Raw genomic sequence first — 8,614 nt, 5'->3', positions numbered from 1 at the left:
GACTGGAGACACATGGGGTGGCCCATTGAAATCGGTAATGGGGGAAGGAGGAGTCACTTCTTCCTCCTTTGCCTTCCCTGGAAGCCTTCAAGTGGGGCACAAAAGATAACATTGAAAGAATTCAGGGCAGCAAGAGGAAACAGAAAAGACCAGACAATGTCTGCAGGAGACTGCCTCATTCATGTCAGAGTCTGTGAGGTGTGTTAGAAGCAAGTGTCTGAAATAATAATTCACTTCATCTTTCCATCTGCCCCTCAGTGGGAGAGTCTCCTATTTGCCTTGTCCCCCAATCTTTATTTCCCAAGCTGCACACTTCAATCGGGCTGTTATTGCCCCCTGCCTATTTTATTCTAGCAGTCTTCTCCTGGGTCTCTCAGTCTAGTGCATCTCCCTCTGCCCCAGTTAATCTTGTTTGCTATTCTTATATTTAACTCTGCCCAATGTCATTTTCTTTACATGTATGCCTTCCTAAATAAGCTACAACAGATTATTCTCATCCATTTAATAAAACCACAACCCCCCTACTCTGCTTTCTTTTCTTATGGCTCTGTCACACCCCCACCCCATCATAACTTTCCTCATCTTATTTTTTATGATTTCACAATCAGCCTTTCCCTTACAAACTGTTGTCCTGCTTATAGGAGAGATAGTATAGGTGTATATAATAAGACTATATATGATGCATTTCTATTTTAAAAATTGCTGTCTTTATAAAAGAGGTTGAGTGGAGGGAAATGGTGAGGAGAAAAAGCATAGAAGGAGGGAAAGCAACAAAGACAAACCCTGACCCGTCTTAGTACAGGTTCCAGGCTTCCTGATGCTACCAGGAAATTGCCTCTCACCCCTTAAATGTTGTTGTGGCTGTTAAGCAAAGACAGAATTTATGAAATGCCAAATTTGTGCCAAGCCCTTTCAGTTGTGCCATCTCATTGAAGCTTCTTGGCCCTTGAGGCAGGTACTGGAGCCCTTGTCTTGCAGATGAGAAAACTAAGGCTCAGAGAGGAGGTAAAAAGCAAGTGAATCAGGTCCATCTCACAACCCAATAACCCTCAATTGTACGCACTGTCTTTAAATGAAGTAACGTAACATGGAAATGGTCAATATTGATTAGATACTTTCTTCAACCCATCTTCCTCTCCAGGCAAACTGGGTTAAGAAGAGAAGGTCATGAATACAATATTCTCTCTTTCAGTAGTGCATAAGGTCATGAATATAATATTTTCCCTTTCAATAGTGCATACCCAGGCAAGCTGGGTTAAGAAGAGAAAGTCATGAATATAATATTCTCTCTTTCAGTAGTACATATGGAGGTCTTTCCATGGGTCCCAAATCAGGAAACAAATGTACTAAAAAATTATTTTCAATAGCAATTTGGACCCCACAAATATATCTTTGGGAAAAACCAAAATGCAATAATTACATTTTAAACCTAAAATATATATTGATTAAAATTTCAATTAATTAAATGTATTATTTTAAATTTAAAGTGTAATGCATTAATAGAAAATGAAGTTTGAAAGGGCTATTGAAGGGTTATTTAGTCTTTAATGACCTGCAAAATTTTTCAGTCATTTCTTGCATAAAGAGTATTCATGGTTGCTCTCTCTCAAAGCAATTCTCGCTTCCCTGCTTGGTATGTTTTGTTATGCTGTAACAAAATATCACGGACTGGGTAATTTATATTGATCAGAAATTTACTGACTTACAGTTTTGGAGGCTGTGAAGCCCAAGATTGAGGTCTGGCATTTGATCAGGGCCTTCTTGATGTATCACCCCATGGGGGAAGGACAAAAAGAGAGCAAGATGGGGAGTGGGCCCAGAGAAAGGGGTAACTTGTCCTTTTATAACAAACCTACTGCCTTGAAAACAAACTTATTCTAGATGTAATATCCTTAATCCATTCATGAGGGCAGAGCCCTGGAGTCCTAATCATCACCTCTTAATGTTCCCACATGTTAATACTGTTACAATGGCAATTAAATGTTAACATGACCTTTCAAGGGAACAAACTTCCAAAATGTAGCATCTACAATAATATTCAAATGTAAAATTAAGAACAGATTTTACCTACCAGTCTCTCACTTTAGATTTTCTTCTGTTGGTGCAGCTTAAGGAAGTATTCCCTCATTCCTCAGCCACATCAAACTACTGATGCATATTGAATTTAAAAATAATCTAAATGCACCAAGGTGATTTTTGGGTATTGGAGATAAGTCACACTGACTGCATTGTGTACATATATAGCTGGGTTTTTTTCTGTAGGGGGTTAGGAAACCTAGAGCAGTATTTTATGATTATCCCTGCTAAAAATTTATCTTGTTAGATTCAGCCTGTCAACTAGTTCATGATGATGATCAATTTATAATTCTGGAAACTGGGTAATGCAATTCATAGAGACAGAAAACCCAAGAAGAAGGGCAAAGGTAGAGTGAAAGAATTGAGTTTATTTTAGAGATGTTGAGCTTGAGCTCTTAGTGTGAATCTAAGTAGAGAGGTCTTGGACTCAGACATAGCTTTGAGAATAAATAGCTAATTGGTAGAAATTTAAGCAACTAACATAGTAAAATCATCTAGAGGATTAAATGTTTAAGAATACCAGCATTTTAGGGTATAGTGTATATAGGTACATGAAAATGAGACTGTACAAAATGGGTGCAAAGAGCAGTCACATATAGGGGAAAAAATCTGTAGAAGTATGGAATGAGAATATTTCCATTAATCAATTTTGACAATTACCACAAAATAATTGCTAAGAAAAGAAGTGAAAACTGTGATCTTAATAGTCTATGGCTTTGTAATTTCACTGATCTCCCTCATAAGGAAATAATAAATAGTGCGATATGATTCTTTTTGGTAGCCTCGTGGTGGATTTGAGGGACCATCACTTTCCCTAATAATAGCTTATAAATAACTCCTTTCATGACCCCTTCTTATATCATGCACAACTTTGAAAACATATTCATTAGTATATTAGTCTGTTTTGCATTACTATGAAGAAATACCAGGGCCAGGCATGGTGGCTCATGCCTGTAATCCAAGCACTTTGGAAGGTCAAGGCAGGTGGATTACCTGAGGTAAGGAGTTTGAGACCAGTCTAGCCAACATGGTGAAACACTGTCTCCACTAAAAATACAAGAATTAGCCAGGTGTGGTAGCACACACCTGTAATCTCAGCTACTCGGGAGGCTGAGACAAAATAATTGCTTGAACCGGGGAGGCAGAGGTTGCAGTGAATTGAGATTGTGTCGCTGCATTCCAGCCTGGGTGACAGAGCCAGACTCCATCTTGAAAAAAAAAATACCGGAAGTTGGGTAATTGATAAATAAAAGAGGTTCATTTGGCTCATGGTTCTGAAGGCTGTACAAGCATGGCACCAGCATCTGCTCAGCTTCTGGTGAAACCTCAGAAAGCTTTTACTCATGACAGAATGTGAAGGGGGAGCAGGCATGTCAATTGGTGAGACAGGGAGCAAGAGAGATGCCAGACTCTTTCAGACAACCATTTCAGGGATCTCAAGTCATGTTTCATGTTTCCCCTCTTTCTAATTTTGGCTTGATAAAATCCCCAAGATTCTTCAACTTCCTTAGGCAGTATCGCCTCATCACTTCTCTTCTCTTCTTTCCCTCCTCCCTTACATGTTGTTTTCTGGGAAAAATCACCAGAAAAAGATTCAGCTAGATGACTCTTCTTTCAGCCACACAAGTCTTTTCAGACGGTATCTTTCTCATAAGCAATTTAAGAGTTAATCCTCAACCAAACAACACCTTTAAGTAATTAAGAAGTACAGTTTAAAAAATATTGTACTGAAAATGGGAAACACAGTATCTATATGTCACTATTTTGAAAATTCCAGAGATTCCTCTGTTCTCTGAGCAAATGGAGATCCCATATTATCAAAGGTTTCTTCTGTTGGCTGTTTTAATGAGGCAGGTGCTAACTCTTGCAGAGTTAAAGAGACAAAGGTAAGGATTTTGCTGATTTACAGTTTCTGCTATATGCACTACTCTGGGTTTTTCCCAGAGGCTCAAATTATCTTTAATTTTATTTAGTTCATCCCAAGTGTAATCAAATTTATATTCTCTGAAGTGTACTATTCTCAGGTGACTAATACTTTGAGAGTCATTTTCAGGATCTTGAATTATAAAATGCTTAAATCTTATGATGTCATCAAGTCTCAGAAATATCTAAATGAGTTGAAAAAGAGTTATAGACCATTACAGACTCTCTGAAAGACAAATTTTAAAAAGGTTTCAGGGATGGGGCCAAGATGGCCAATTAGAGCCAGCTGTGGTCTGCAGCACTCAGAGAGGAATGAGAGCAACAAGTGAATTCAGCACCTTCAACTGAAGTATCCAGATTATCACGTTGGGACTGACTAGGCAATCAGCTCAACCCAGGGAGAGCGAAGAAAAGCAGGGTGAGATGACAGCCCACCTGGGAGAGGCACAGAGCCAATGGAACCCCCACCCAAAGCCAAGGGAGGCAGTGAGTGATTGTGTGACCGTGTCTAGGAAACCACACTCCTCCCAAAGATCCCATGGATCTTTGCAACCTGCTGATCAGAGATCCCCTCATGAGCCCATGCTACTGGGGCCTTGGGTCTGATACACAGAGTAGTGTGGAGACTCAGAAGAGCAGCCACTCAGGCACACATGGAGATCCAGGAGTTTTACATACTCTGGCCCTGGGATCCCAGGTGAGGAGGCATATCCATTCATACATTCTCTCAGGAAGGTGATTGAATCCAGGGAGCCAAGCAGCATCAGGTTGTGGGTCCCACCTCACAAGTTGAGACCCACTGGCATAAATTCAAGCCAGCCAGCAGCAGCAGGCTGAGTCTGACTGAGATGGGAGGGAGTTTGTTGGGGGGAGGGTAGGCCACTATGTTTGTGGTTCAGTAGACTCAGCATTAGAGCCTGCCAGCTCTGGAGGGTCCAGGTGGTCCAGGTGAGGGGGTTCACCCTAACACAGTACACTTGCTTTGCCAGATCATGCCCAGACTGCTTTTTAAGAGGGACCCTGATCCATTCCTCCACACTGGGTGAAGGCTTCCTGTGAGGGACTCATCCTGAGATGAAGCTCCTAAGGGAGGAGCAGCTGCTGTCTCTGCAGTACGTTTGATTCGGCTGTTCCAGCCTGCTGACTCTGGAGAGTCTGGGCAGTCTGGACAAGAAAGGGTACCCCTCAATGCAGCAAACCTGCTCTACCAAAAAGCAGCCAGACTGCTTCTGTGTGTCCCTGATCCAGTTTCTCCTGACTGAGTGAGGGCTCCTACAGGAGCATTTGGGACAACAACAGGTCAGTACCCCCCTGGGATGGAGCTTCCAGAAGAAGAAGTAGGCTGCCATTTTTGCTTTTTCACAGACTCCACTGGTGATACCTCCAGGTACGAGAAAAACTGAGGCAACTAGGGTCTAGAGCAGACACCTAGCAAACCACAGCAGCCCAAAAGATGCTAACAGTCAGTGGCCTGACTATTAAAAAAAAAAACAAAAAAACAGAAAACAACAACAACATCAACAAAAAAGACCCCCCCCAAATTCCAAAGGCCAGCAACCTCAAATATAAAAAGTAGATAAACCCACAAAGATAAGAAAAAAATCAACACAAAAATGCTGAAAACTCAAAAAGCCAGAGTGCCTCTTTTTCTCAAAATGTCTGCAACACCTCTCTAGCAAGGGCACAGAACTAGGCTGAGGATGAGATGGCTAAATTGACAGAAGTAGGCTTCAGAAGGTGGGTAATAACAAATGTTGCTGGGCTAAAGGAACATGTTGTAACCCAATGCAAAGAAGCTAAGAATCATGATAAAACAATACAGAAGTTGATAACTAGAATAGCCAGCTTAAAGAGGAACATAACAGACCTGATGGAGCTGTAAGACACGAGAACTTCACAATGCAATCACAAGTATCAATAGCAGAATAGACAAAGCAGAACAAAGAATCTCAGAGTTTGAAGATTCTGAAAATAAGACAGGAAGACAAGAATAGAGAAGAAAGAATAACAATGAGTGAACAAAACTTCAGAGAAATATGAGATTATATAAGAAGTTTGAACCTATGAATTACTGGGGTACCTAAAAGAGTCAGGGAGAATAAAACCAAGTTGGAAAACATACTTCAGGATATTATCCAGAAGAACTTTCCCAATCTAGCAAGACAAGCCAACATTCAAATGCAGGAAATTCAGAGAACCCAGTAAGATTGAGAAGATCAACTCCAAGACATATAATCATCAGGTTCTACAAGATCAAAATGAAAGAAAAATGTTAAGGGCAGCCAGAGAGAAAGGCCAGGTCACCTAAAAAGGAAATCCCATCAAATGTACAGCAGACCTCTCAGCAGAAACTCTACAAGGCAGAAGAAATTGGGGGCCAATATTCAACATTGTTAAAGATAAGTATTCCTAACCAGGGATATCATATCTGGCCAAACTAAACTTGAAAAGGGAAGGGGAAATAATGTCATTTTCAGACAAGCAAATGCAGAGGGAATTAGTCACCACCAGGCCTGCCTTGCAAGAGCTCCTGAAGGATGCACTAAATATGGAAAGAAAAAACCATTACCAGCAACTACAAAAAACACTGAAGTATACAGATCAGTGACACTGTGAAGCAACCACATTAAAAAAGTTTGCAAAATAACCAGCTAGCATCATAATGACTGGACCAAATTCACACGTAACAATACTAACTTTAAACGTAAAGTTAAAATATCCCAATATAAAAGACACAGAGTGGCAAACTGGATAAAGAGCCAAGACTTACCTGTATGCTGTCTTCGACAGACCCATCTCACATGCAAAGGCACACATAGGCTCAAAATAAAGGGATGGAGGAAAATTTACCAAGGAAATGAAAAATAGAAAAAAAAACAGGGGTTGCAATTCTAGTTTCTAACAAAACAGATTTAAACCAAAAAATATCAAAAAAGACAAAGAAGGATTCAATTCAACAAGAAGTGCTAACTATCTTAAATATATATGCACCCAATACAGGAGAACCTGGATTCATAAAGGAAGTTTTTAGAGAACTACAAAGAGACTTAGACTAGACTCACACACAATAATAGTGGGAGACTTTTACAGCCCACAGACAATATTAGACTGGTCATCGAGACAGAAAATTAACAAAGGTATTTAGGAACTGAACTCAGCTCTGGATCAAGTGAACGTGATAGATACCTATAGTACTTTCTACTCCAAAAAAGAGCATATACATTCATCTCAGTACCACATGGCACTTACTCTAAAATTGATCAGATAGTTAGAAGTAAAAACACTCCTCAGCAAATGCAAAAGAACAGTCTCTCAGACCACAACACAATCAAATTAGAACTCAAGATTAAGAAATTCACTCAAAGCCACACAACTACATGGAAATTGAACAACCTACTCCCGAATGACTCCTAGGTAAATAATGAAATTAAGGCAGAAATCAATAAGTGTTTTTGAAACTAATGAAAACCAAGAGATAATGTTTTCAGAATTTTTGGGGGGCAGCTAAAATGGTATTGAGATAGAAATATGTGGCACTAAATACCCACATCAAAAAGCTAGAAAGATCTCAAGTTAACATCCTAACAGCACAACTAAAAGAACTAGAGAACCAAGAATGAACCAACCTCAAAGCTAGCAAAAGACAAGAAATAACCAGTACCAGAGCAGAACTGAAGGAAACCGAGACACAAAAAATCCTTCAATAAAATAAACAAATCCAGGAGATGTGTTTTGAAAGAAATTAATAAAATAGATTGATTATTAGCTAGACTAATAAAGAAGAAAAGAAAGAAGAATCAAATAAACACAATGAGAAATGATAAGGGAGATATTACCACTGACCCTACAGAAATACAAATCAGAGTATGCTATAAACACCTGTATGCACATAAACTAGAAAATCTGGAAGAAATATGTAAGTTCTTGAACACATACAGTCTCCCAAGACTGAATCAAGACAAAATTGAATCCCTGAATAGACCAATAACGAGTTCTGAAATTGAGGCAGTAACAGATATCCTAGGATCAGAAAATATCCTATGACCAAAAAATGCCCAGGACCAGACAAATTCACAGCTGAATTCTACCATAGGTACAAAAAGAGCTGGTACCATTTCTACTAAAACTATTCCAAAAACGTGAAAAGGAGGGACTCCTCCCTAACTCATCTTATGAGGCCAGCATCATCCTGATACCAAAACTTGGCAGAGATACAACAACAACAACAAAAATTCAGGCCAGTATCATCCTGATACCAAAACTTGGCAGAGATACAACAACAACAACAAAAACTTCAGGCCAGTATCCTTGATGAACATCGATGCAAAAATCCTCAAGAAAATACTGGCGACCTGAATCCAGCAGCACATCAAAAACCTTATCCACCATGAACAAGTTGGCTTTATTCCCAGGAGGCAAGGTTGTTCTAACCTGCACAAATTTATAAATGTGATTCATCACATAAATAGAACTAAAGATAAAAACCACATGATTATCTCAATAAACACAGAAAAGGCCTTCAATAAAATTCAACATTGCTTCATTTTGAAATCTCTCAATAAACTATGTATTAAAGGAACATACTTCAAAATAATAAGAGCCATATATGAGAAAT

This window comes from Pan paniscus, chromosome X (genome assembly GCF_029289425.2).
Source record: "Pan paniscus chromosome X, NHGRI_mPanPan1-v2.0_pri, whole genome shotgun sequence".
NCBI classification, from domain to species: domain Eukaryota; kingdom Metazoa; phylum Chordata; class Mammalia; order Primates; family Hominidae; genus Pan; species Pan paniscus.
Note: the sequence above shows the minus strand (reverse complement) of the source record.